The following is a 12,787-nucleotide window of genomic DNA, read 5'->3' as shown; positions in this document are numbered from 1 at the left end:
GAATAATTTCGTTCTGTTTTTACATTTTATGAAATATTTGTATGTTCTTTATGTGTTACATAAAAGATTTTACGCTTTATATGTTTTACATAAAGCTGTTCAGAATTACGATACTCGCTCTTTCATTTCAATATAATATTAAAAAGGTGAATGTTTTTTTTGTCCATCATTGCCAATAAATCACGAAAACTGATTAAATTCTGATGTTCTACAAAGATTTATTCTTAATCATGTTTAGCAGTTACCCTTCAAAGCCCAGGTAAGCATTGTTTCCCTTCCCTTATTTTGAAATGAATTAAAATTAAGGGAAGACTAGCTTTTTATGTACTTTTTCTTTATGTCAGCTCAGAATAGGTTCTGTAGTGTAGCCTCGCAGGGTAAGAACCTCTCCCAGGGGTTAGGCATTAGGAAAATCCCTATTTTAATAGTGAACATTTTTAATAAATCATTTTAACATGTAGGTTTTATCACTTTGTCTATCTGTCTGTCCGTTACAATTAGTTGAAATAGAAATTCTCAGATGATTTTTTATTAATAACTCATATTCCGTCTTCTACATTAAAGATATTTTGCGAAAAAGATATCTTAAAAATTATTGTTGGCCTGCATAAAAATCTAATCTGATTGACAGATATTTGTGAATATGAATGGAGTAGAATGCATTCAATTCTAAAACCAAAAAGACAGGAAAAAAGGAGGAAATTTGTATTAGAATATTAGATGATTTCCATAAAAGTTGCCAGAGCCCTATCCCCCCCCCCCTTTATTTTTATTTCTAAATAATATAGAAATAAGGGGATGGGGTAGGGTTATACCAACCGTCTCCTAAACATGCGGGGTTACTCTTCAAATTAAACAATCTTACCTAACCTGAGTAAAACACACAGACACGAAACTAACAGTAACACACGAACCAAATTTAACTGATATAAATATAGGGACGGTTTTTTTTCTGTGGTCGCAATGCACTTTGAGGGAAATCGCCTCATATTGAAAGGTAAATATTGATACTGAATATTAGGTAGAGGGGAGTGTGTACACAAATTGACATGGGATGGGGGTATGGCGATTTTCCTCTATTACCCTCTTCCATTCCAGAAGATTTTTCCATGCAATAAGAAGAATAAAATTAACAAACTTAGTTTTAGAATAGCAACACTTTTATAAATGTACGCACAAAAATACGGGCATATGTAATTATCTGTATTTGTTGATTTCTTAATTTTACTTAATTGGACGTTCAAAAGTTGCTTATAATCTAAAGAAATATTCGAAAAATTGGTCCTATATAAATGATATATAATATGAAACTTTTAATTATTTTTTATTCTTATAAAACTTATCTATTTTCCTCAATTTCGTTGGACCGTAAATTTCGCACAAGAATGAACCGCATTTTTTGCAACTAATAGTGCAAATATGTACAATTTTCATAACAGGATAATGCCAGGGCTCAGCAGCCACGCAGTCATAATATAACTTTAAAACGCTGCATGTCTAATTCTGTGCCTAAACACTCAAAACAGACAATCCAACTTTTCGGAATTTTTTTTCTTCACACAAGTGTGTTTAAATTTGAGGCATATGTGAGGCTAAGGCGCGGTTGACGAGCCCTTGATAAAACACTTATTTTGACAGAAATTGTACGACCAAACAAAATGCATTCTCCTTTTTTAGTCATGTTGGTCACCTATTTATATATATTGTATATTATGTTAGATAATATAAACTTTCTTAGAATATTTAAAAAATTTAACACACAGAAATTTTCCAAAAAATAAAATTATGTTTGTCGCAAATTTCTCATAAATGCCATTTAGTCATAATGTTATGGTTTTCCTGGCTCATATATTAAAATGGTTATAGAATACGTGGATATATTGACAAGAGAAAATTTGTCATCAATTTAGGTTAATTTATTGGTCAGTTCATTCATCTTGTGGAAGTGGAGGGGAAGGGACAAAGTACTGGATGGGTGGTATCGTTATTTTAGCAAGCTGGGAGTATCTCTTTAATAATAAAAAATTAAAATCTGGTGTAACATATCGATTTATTCAAATTGAAATTATTAAAGACAAATAGTTGACACAACCTTTACTATTATTTGTCAAAAATTTTAAAATAAAATCTAATTTATTTTCTAATAATTTTATTGTTAAACGAAGAAAGTGTCAATATTTTCTCATATAATTGTTATCAAAATTTTAATAATTTATACATTTTTTCCATATAAAAAATGCAATGATGGGAATTTCTTGAAAACAAAGATTGGTGAAAGGGCCAAATAAAATGCAAATAATTGTATAACAAACAAGGACAATTATAAACGTAAGTAACGCAACAAGAGATAATCTAAAGAACTTTTTGAATAAAGATATCAATGCATGATTAATGTATTACGATTAGAGTTTTAAAGATTGTAACAGCTGAATATACAAATAAAATATATTTTTTTTTTGTTTTGAAAGGAGTTAAAGATTTTCCATTGAAATTGAAATGATGTAATTTTGAAAATTTTGATATATCCACGAATTATCTATCTAAGGTAGCTCTATGAAAAGCAAGATAGGTCTAACAGCATATATTTACGCTTTTCTATAAATCTAATCTTATTTCATTTTTGAAACAATGAAATTTGACGGGATCAATTAAAAATGAATCAATTACAAAATTATATAACATGGAATTGCCAATTTTGCTGTATAATTATGTATAATATATTTATCATTTTATGCTATTTAAAGTAAGTCGACTCTAAAATTGTTGTTATAACCGCGATGACTAAGCTATCCTTACTTTGTCTCTTTGAACGTATGTCGCACAAATTTGCATTAAATAGATCTGTAATTCATGTATGGAATTTTAAGATTAAACAAGGATGACAACATCCATAAAAGCGAAGCACTGAAACGGTAGGACAAACGGACATAAACACTTGTATAGTGTCAGAACTGAATAATCAGAATATAAATGTATAAGAGTCAAAGCAAAATTGTAAGTAAATTTGTTGAAAAACTGCTTTATACAGGATAATGTTTATGGACATACTTACATATTTAGGACTTGATTATAGAGTTGCTTCGCTTATAACATTATACTTTGTTGTCCCAGGAATCAATATATCAAAAATCATATCAATCGGATGATTAGATCACATAAAAATTTGTTGTTGAAAAAGTAAAAAAATCAACATGTTTAAAATAAACGTACGGAAATTTTGGTAATGATTATAGAGTTGCTACGCTTTCTAAATCGTACCTAACTACTAAAGAAATCACCATGCAAAATTTGAAATCGATAGGACAATTCTTACATGCCTAAATCAACGGAAAAAGCTATTTGTTACGGACGGACGGACGGACGAACCGACCCTAATTATAGAAAAGCTTCGCTTTTAAAAATCAAATTTATGATCATAAAAAAAAGAATACACTTTGGTGTTTGCTGTTTAAAGCCAAGGAAAATGTAATAAAAAACAATATGTTTTATAATACACAAAGCAATTCTGTCTTACAAGAAAAGAGATAGTTGTTAAGAATGCGAAAAATGGGTCTATATCTAAAAGTAAACAAATTAGACGGTTTTAATTCAGTTCAAAATCACTTAAACCCTACGAGGCTCCTATAAATCAAATCAATTACATCTTTCATTCTTGATATATTATACTGTTATCAACTAACATTTGAAAATAGCCAAAATGATATATGATAGATGGTAGAATTAACTGCCAATACATTGCAAACATAGTTTGTCATTGCTAAAAACCATATTTGCATTGCACTGCTAAATGAAATCTAGCGTGAAGTTTAAATTACCCACACAGAGATCCCTGACATATTAGAAACCCGCGAGAGAAAAAAATCACTCTGAAAAAACCTAATCTGACCTAAAGTAGTAAACAAACAAACTCTTTCATCTTCAATTTATTTTAGATTAAAGGGAGGGGGGGGGGGGGTTGTGTGCTCGAATGAGCATTTTGGATGTAAATGATAAGCATACAGATAGACCATAAATGATAAAAGCTTCGCTCAGATAGCTAAAATTATTATATTGAAATTTTAAACAAACACTAATAAATGGTTAAATATTAGGCTTTCCTTTAAATTCCCGTAAAACTGTAAATAACAAAAAAAAGCCTAAAACACAATTAGCAACATTAAATAGATTTCACAGGGTAAGGCATACAATTTTATTTACAAAGTAGGTAGGTATTTATAAAAAAACAAACTTTTTGGACTATATTAATATATACTTTGATATTTCTACCAATTAAAACACAGTATAGAACGCTTAAAAAATCGAAACAAAATACTTTTTCTAGAGGCTCATGGTCACTCTTCTCTGATTGTGACAGTTATAGTTTGGACACATAAATTTCAAGGTGTGACATCACCTCCACTTAAAAAATAAGCACAGTGGCAAATTTATATTAGAGGGCGTAATCAGAGATAAGTAAAATTTAGGGTAATTTGTCCTCTGATAACTAGGCAATGTCTTATTTTCTGTCTGAACACCTATGGTGTCAGTTTAAGCAAAATCTAACATACATCTTTGGTTGCAGAATCTTTACTGGACGCTATAACTATGTATGGTATTTAGTTGTGACTGTTTATTAGCCAAGACATTTTCTTTAATCTTACTGTAAATATATACTGTAGGAATATCTTTTAACGTCTCTAGTCAAAATTGCAGTTCTGATTACATGATAATTTGATTCATTTGGTGGAAATGAAGGTAAAACAATTTAAAGTTCTAGTAATTTTCACCTTCAATGGTTTTATTTCATTGCAATTTACACCTCTCTTTAAATTGAAAAAAATATATTCTTTATTATCGTTATAGTTAGGCTATTAAAAAGTTCCATCAAAAAGAATATGTTGTGAATAGTGGAATAAATGTTTAATTTAACATTAATTTAGGAGTAGTGTATAGTATACTATTGTGTTATATCTGAAAATAATTTGTTAAACCAATATGCATTTAGTGGTGTGAAATTATATATGTTTACATTTATTTAAAGCATTTATAATGATAATATCAAAGCTCTTTTAAAAGTGGATAAAAAAATATTTAAAATCTTATATCAATAGACAGCAATCCTCTTGATGCTGGATTTTAGTTGAAAATCCAAGTTTTGCATTGTAATCAGTTGAGCCTGTTTATAGTACAAAGCATTTTCCATATACCGTTATTAAAAATAATCAGACTTAATTTAATCTGGTAGTGCATCTAGGGGATATAAATTCAAACATATATGATTGTTCTATTTGTTTCAAACTTGATAAATTTCATTCACTATCCATCCAAAATTGAAGATCTGAGATTTGCTTCGGAAATTTTTAATAGATCTGGTAGATCGTTCTTTAGAAATTAAAACCTTCGTACTTATTCGAAATTTCTTACTTGTACATAGTTTCATCTATGCTTTTTTTGTCATTGCATCGGACAAATTTAGAATAAGAGCATATGGGTACCTCTAATATATATTAAAAACTGAGAGCAAAACCAGGGAGGAAATGGACATTCGAATAAGATTATACTAACCTCGTTCGATCAAAATTCGTTCTGCTATACTTAGGCTTAAAAGCTTTAAATCTTGATTGAATTATACAAACGAACATTATAAAACTTTTTTAACTTAAACATTAACCTACAAAAAGGGTAATTTTGTTTATCAATGGAATGCGGGTTGTGTGTCATTAAGTTATCTTCCATTGTCTTATCAATAATATCCCAGGAAAAAAACACTTCTATGAATCTGGCACTTTCATCTCCTGAATTAAGAAATTCTTTCCTTCCAAGATAAGGAAAATCTTCCCTGTATTACGTGTTGTTAACCTGAAGTAACCTTTCTTAAGATATTATTTGGACATGTAATATGATACCCTAATTAACAAGATGGATGCAAATTTCTAGAATATTGCCTTTTATAATTTTTCTTTTTTCTTGTAGAATATTTTGTTATTTATCTATCTATCTAATCATGTAACTATTTTTCTAATCTTTATCAATGTGTATTTCTAATAATGGCTACGCCTCTAGACGTTATATACCTTTCCAGGACCTATGAGAAGCTACATTGTAAAGAAGAACAATATCGGTTCAGAGATTAGCTAGCAAGATTCTTCGGTATAGACTATTTCTATTACTTTAATTTTCTCTCCCCTTCACTCAAAATTTATCTCCTTTTTATCCTTCTCTTTTCTACTATTCTATTCTGTCTAAGTTTTACTTTGTATAAATATTTTATTAGCTTTCCTATTCCATGGGATTTTTTATGTATATTCCAATCATTGATTGGGAATAACATTATAAAATTTGGAATTTTTGTGTAGGCTTTTCGGCTGCTAGTGATAGTAGTCAAAAGTTTCCTATAAAATCCACTGAACTCCATGATAATTGAGAGGATTTTTTTATATTTGAGTAATTTGAGTTGCTGTAAGAAATACAAATCTGAAATTATTTATCAATATTTTAATCATACCCCTTAAATTTTCATTGAAGCCAAATTTACGTTCTCAGCTACCTCAAAATTAAATATTTTTAAACTGTACAAACAGCTATTTTGATAGACACATAAACAGAAAGATAGACAAATAAGCTTGATTCTATAGGTTTATTACAAAGATTATAAGAAATGAGATTATGGATGATAAATGGATGTACATTGTACATTGTAAACCTCCATTATGATTTATCCCTTCTGCAGATTTGATAATTGGTGCAAAAGTGTGATATTAGTTTGTACTAAATGATCAATATTTATTTAAAGTATCTTAAACCAACTATGATATCTATAAAACTTTGTAATAATAGTGTATTATGCAGCTCAATGTCCCCTCTCTCCCTGTATTTCTTAAGGTAAAATAATCCTTCAAAACAAAGGTTGTGAAATTTAATTTAAATGTTTGTTATAAGATCCTTATCTCTGTCCCTGATTAAATTAAGGTAGGCCACAGCTTACATAACATTACAAATTAGACACATTAAACATTTACCTTTAGTAGAAGTAAGGCTTCTCTATATTTTGTCTTATAGAAGGTTGGTTAAATGATCAGCAAGTTCTTTCGATAAAGTAGTTTACATCACCAAACTATCTATAAAAGCTTAGAAAGATACTTTCCTCTAAGAGCAGTACAGAAAGACAGACAGACAACGTAATTAATCGAGTAGTGATATGGTCAGTAGAATTTTCACAAAAAATAGATGTCTATCTCTACTAGCATTAACGAGAGACTGAAAGACATTTATAATTATATAGTAGAATCCCTACTAAAAATGTTTCTAGCCAATTTATAAAGCATGGCGTTTCTAAACCATACTTATTTACTTAACCTAAAAGAAGAATTTGGATTGGATAAAGAGCCCAGTGAAATTGGACAAAGGGAAGTACAAAAAACTATTGTACTTGGGATAAAATTAGTCCTTTTTTTAACTTGCCAAAATAGTAAGCATGTTAAACCGATAATTTACAGGAAAGCTTTTAATTGTACAATGTAGGTTTATAGTCTTACAGAAAAGAAGGCGGTCACCCACTCGTTTGTCTTTAATTTTCTTAAAATTAGTAATTATAGTAAAAGCTTTTGAGGTTATTAGATGAAAACTTCAAGAAAAATTCAAGAATTAAGAGTGCAGCTACTATATAATTCACTTTGGTCATTTATCTATTCATGATCTTTTAGCACAATGATTTCGAAGATTAATGTTTTTTTGAGTTTAAACTTACCATTTTCGAAATATTTTTATATATCCTAAAAAAAGATACAACAAAATTACAATAATCTTTATTTATTGATAGTGAATTAATTAATTAAGGGTTTGCTACTTATGGATGCTGTAATCTTTATTTGGATTATATTTATTTGTTTGGATTGAATAAAAATGCAAACTGCATCAAAAAGAATAATTAATTCACTATCAATAAATAAAGATTATTGTAATTTTGTTGTATCTTTTTAGGATATATAAAAATATTTCGAAAATGGTAAGTTTAAACTCAATAAAACATTAATTTATGCCCTATTTCATACTGACTTGATAAGTTAATTTTTTGTTCCAATCCACAGAAAAAAAAATTGTTTTGTTTCTCATCATTTTAGGATGTACATCAAATTATTGTCCAATGTCTTATCCTTCAAGATCCCTGCTTTTATGAGTAAACTATAATTAGTAAACAATATTTTTCCAAGCGTAATTCTCAGTCTGACGGACGGGAAGAGTTATATAGTAGCACATGATTACTAAAAAGTTTATATCTAAAAAATATATTTGATGTCGCGTGCCACTTGGAATCTAGCAGGATAATTTAATATTTAATGTAAGATATATTAATTACTAAAGAAGTAGTAGAGATGGCCATGGATCTTCTAATTAAAAGTTTTTATTTTAGTTGAAATTAAAAGTTAATGATAAAGTTTTTAAAGCAACGAATTTGATAACTTGGTTATAAAACATTGGGTACCAGTCAGTGGCGTGCGAAGCACTTTGTCTAGGGGGGGGCATTTTGAAGATTTTGTAAAATTTTGCCCCCCCCTAAATCAAAGTGCCCCGGGGGGGGGGCATTTTGATTATATATACTAATTTTAAATAAGGGCGTTTTAAGGGGTGGGATTATTTGATTATGGGCCTCCTAGTCCTTATCCCTTCTTCCCCATCCTTTCCCCCATCCCTTCCCCCATCCCTATTTCCCATTTATATCCCCCATCTCTTCCCCCCCATCTCTCCCCCCCCCATCTCTTCTCCCCCATCCCTTCTCCCCAATCTACAATGACCGAAGGAAAGGGAGCTAGAAAGCATCTTCGAAAAAATAGTACAAAAGATAAATTAACCTCCCCCCCCCCTCCACCACAAAACATTTTTAATGGGTGGAAGGGGATGTTATAAAATCTCAGCAGGAAGGATGAATAACCCCATTAAAAAAAATTGGGGGTGGGGGGGGGGGGAGATTAAAACACTCATTTTGGAAATAATTTACCAAAAGTTAACCTAATATGAGAAAATGATATTAAATATTTCGGGTATAGTCCTTTCCACGACATCCCTCCATAAGGAGCGATTCTTCGTATTTTTAAAATGGCTTTTTATAGGTTATTTTAGGTCAGGTTAGGTTATATTGTGTTAGGTGATTGCCCCACAGGGTTAGGTAATTGGCCCCGCAGGGTTAGAGCCCCCCGCAGGGGCTAGAAATAGGAGAAAAGCTACTGTGAAAAATACGAAGAATCGCTCCTTAAGAATCGCTTCTTCAAATATGTAGGGAGGGAGGGGTTTTTGGGCTATTTATTACACTAGTCCCCAATATTTCATAGCAGAAACCATTTGGAAGGGCGCGAAGCGCAATTTTTTTCTTCAAATATGCAGGGAGGGAGGGGTTTTGGGCTATTTATTACACTAGTCCCCAATATTTCATAGCAGAAACCATTTGGAAGGGCGCGAAGCACAAAATTTTTTCTTCAAATATGCAGTGAGGGAGGGGTTTTGGGCTATTTATTACACTAGTCCCCACATAGCAGAAACCATTTGGAAGGGCGCGAAGCGCAAATTTTTTTCTTCAAATATGCAGGGAGGGAGGGGTTTTTGGGCTATTTATTACACTAGTCCCCAATATTTCATAGCAGAAACCATTTGGAAGGGCGCGAAGCGCAAATTTTTTTCTTCAAATATGCAGGGAGGGAGGGGTTTTTGGGCTATTTATTACACTAGTCCCCAATATTTCATAGCAGAAACCATTTGGAAGGGCGCGAAGCGCAAATTTTTTTCTTCAAATATGCAGGAAGGGAAGGGGTTTTTGGGCTATTTATTACACTAGTCCCCAATATTTCATAGCAGAAACCATTTGGAAGGGAGCGAAGCGCAAATTTTTTTCTTCAAATATGCAGGGAGAGGGGTTTTTGGGCTATTTATTACACTAGTCCCCAATATTTCATATAAAATTTTCTTATTTGTTGGCTCAACAACTTTGGGGACTTTAATGGATTTTTGATTGGTTGGTTAATTAAGTCGAGTTTCCATACATTTCATCCACTAATTGTAATCTATATAAGGCAATTTTGTGTATCATCATTGGGGATGTACATAATTTCTTTGGTAAAAAGTTTATATTATTCAAAATAAAATACTTCCTATAACCTGGTTTGTTATGTTTAGTGAAAAAGATTATAACCTAATTTCTACACTAATTTAAAAATTTGGTAAGGTTAAATGAATAGTAACTGTCTGTTTGGCGCGAAGCGCCAAAATTTTTTTTTGGAGTATTTCTTGATCTTTTTTTTTGGAAACTGGGATAGTTTTGCTTTTTGTAGGGTAGGGGGCAAAAAGGGGCATTTTTGTTGACCAGGGGGGGGCAAAATGGGGCATTTTTTAACATTTAGGGGGGGGGCAGGGGGGGCGGTTGCTAGGGGGGGGCAGGGGGGGGGGCGTTTTGGTCGCTAGGGGGGGGCGATTGCCCCAAATGCCCCCTTCGGTTCGCACGCCACTGGTACCAGTGTATTTTCTATTCCATTGTCACATCCCTGATTATTAGGCTAGATTTAACTGGTATTATATTTGAAGACAGAGTTTGTGTTAAGATTTATTATTTTGTAATTTACCCCATATTGCACCTGGACCACAAATAACTTACAACGTAAAGGGATAGTTGCATGAAGATTTGTGATTGTAAGCATAAATTACAAGTATGCCATCTAACATATAGAATTTAGTATTAAAATAAAAAGCAATCAATTAGGCACCACTAAAATAGTCATCATGCTGTTTTTGTGAAAACAGGACAGCCATTTATTTTGCATATATCCAAAAAATAAGATTTAAAAGTCTTGATATTTTTAAAACTGCCAAGTAGAAAATTAAAATTCTTTCTAATTTATGTCCTATTAATGTTGTTGAACTTAAAAATATATGCAGTTTAAATGCACTTCGTGCATCTAAAAGAAGGAGAATGATGAAGGGTTCGTTGGTCCATATAGACATGAATGGAAGCTCTAGTTATTTCAAGAAATAAGGAGAGAGAAATAAGAAGATAGAAAGATAATTCTGAGTTAGAAATAATAGATAGACCTACACCTGTAAAGTAACCCTGCTACTAATAATTACGTTTTAAAATATTAGAATTCTGTATATCTAGTATGGCTTCGAAACCGATTAAATCCGCTGGATTAGAACGTTCTGGGCAATACTGAAAAATTATATCTATTCGAGGATAGTAAAATGGAAAATTATAAAATTAATGAAAGTTTGGTTGGCCTGGGCTTTCAGCCCCTCGGCTCCAACAAAATATTTCATTTTACTATTTGCAGAAAGCTGTCTGAATATGATTAACTATTGTTTGCATTTTTGCGAGTAGAATTAAATATTTTGCATTATATAAATTGGTTGAACCATGATGTCAAAATTACTTTACTTTCCAAAGTTATTATATTCCAGCATCCCAAAGTTTAAAATTGCTCACAAACTTTATCTATTTAAAACAAGGTTGACAACATCAACATCAGCGAAGCTAAACAATTAGACAAACGATAATCCTATGATATAAAGTAGTAAGGTATTTTTGTCTGTAGCGAAGGATCTCGCTAACCACTGGACCGATATGGTTCTCCTTTACAGTGTAGCTGATCTTAGGTCCTGATTTATTACTATTTTTTGGAGGGTACCACCACTCCCCCAAAAGAAATCGCCCTTAGAAAATTATTAACCCACCAATTTGTTTTTACTTTTTTTATTATTTCTATTATTGAAAGTGGGAGGGTCTATTTCCCGCCCCCCCCCCCATCCCTCCCTCAGGGGTTCTAGAGGCATCTAGGGCCGTAACCGCTAGGAAATAACAATAGCAGTGCAGTGCTTTTTAAATTTAAATATAATGTTATCAATTTTTAAAAGATCCATGTTCGGTGATCTTAACAATTTCAATATAAAGTTTTTTATAACAAATTCTTATAAAAAATTGTGAAATTTTTATTAATGTTTGAAATAAACCTAAATACTTGCTGCTATTGATTATAGAGATTGCTCTGTTTTATCTGCCCTTTGAGAAGGACAGACAAGAACATAGAGTCAAGTAGCTCCGCTGTTAAAATTTATATGTAGTTAAGGAAAATTTTGGTTCCATTGGAGTGACGTAATAGCTGAACTGTTAAATGGTATAAAAGCTTTATTCTCGAATAAACATTTTTTTTATCCTTAAAAATTACATATTTTAGGACACCCTGGTATAGTAATCTTTTAGAGTAGTGCAGTTGTAGTCAGGGAGGCAGGGCTCATAGGGCTATTTATTGCAGTAGAACCTAAACTATAATGACGTTTTCACATTTGTTAGCTTTGCAGCGTTGGGGACATTTATTGAATTTTGTTTGGTTGGTTCATTAATTTGAGTGTCCAAAAATCTTAACTGACAATTGTAACATACAGAAGGGTTAATTCTATGTTTCTTCATTGAGGATGTACATCAATTTATCGGACAAATCTTATCCCTTCAGGTCCCTGAGATGTAGTAGTTATATTTTGGTAAATATATTTCTATTAGGCATGCTAGCATAACACAACTATTAAAACACAAGAATATTCTTTAATAGCATAGCTACTCTATTGCAAGTTTATTTTTGAGTTCTCTATAGGAAAGGATGATTCACTTATGTTCCGGAATGGTTTAAGGCTATATTTGTCCGATAATTTAGCTATTTTTTATCTGTTGCAGCCACTAGTTTTTCTTAACACATTATAACACTCAAAACGACAAAAAAACTAACATCTGAATGAAAATGGTTTGATAAGTAGGATCTAATATACAGTACTTAAA

The sequence above is a fragment of the Acartia tonsa genome, chromosome 5 (genome assembly GCF_053477335.1).
Source record: "Acartia tonsa isolate MP-2025a chromosome 5, ASM5347733v1, whole genome shotgun sequence".
NCBI classification, from domain to species: Eukaryota; Metazoa; Arthropoda; class Copepoda; order Calanoida; family Acartiidae; genus Acartia; species Acartia tonsa.
The sequence above is the reverse complement of the archived record's forward strand: the minus strand, read 5'-3'. Positions refer to the sequence as shown.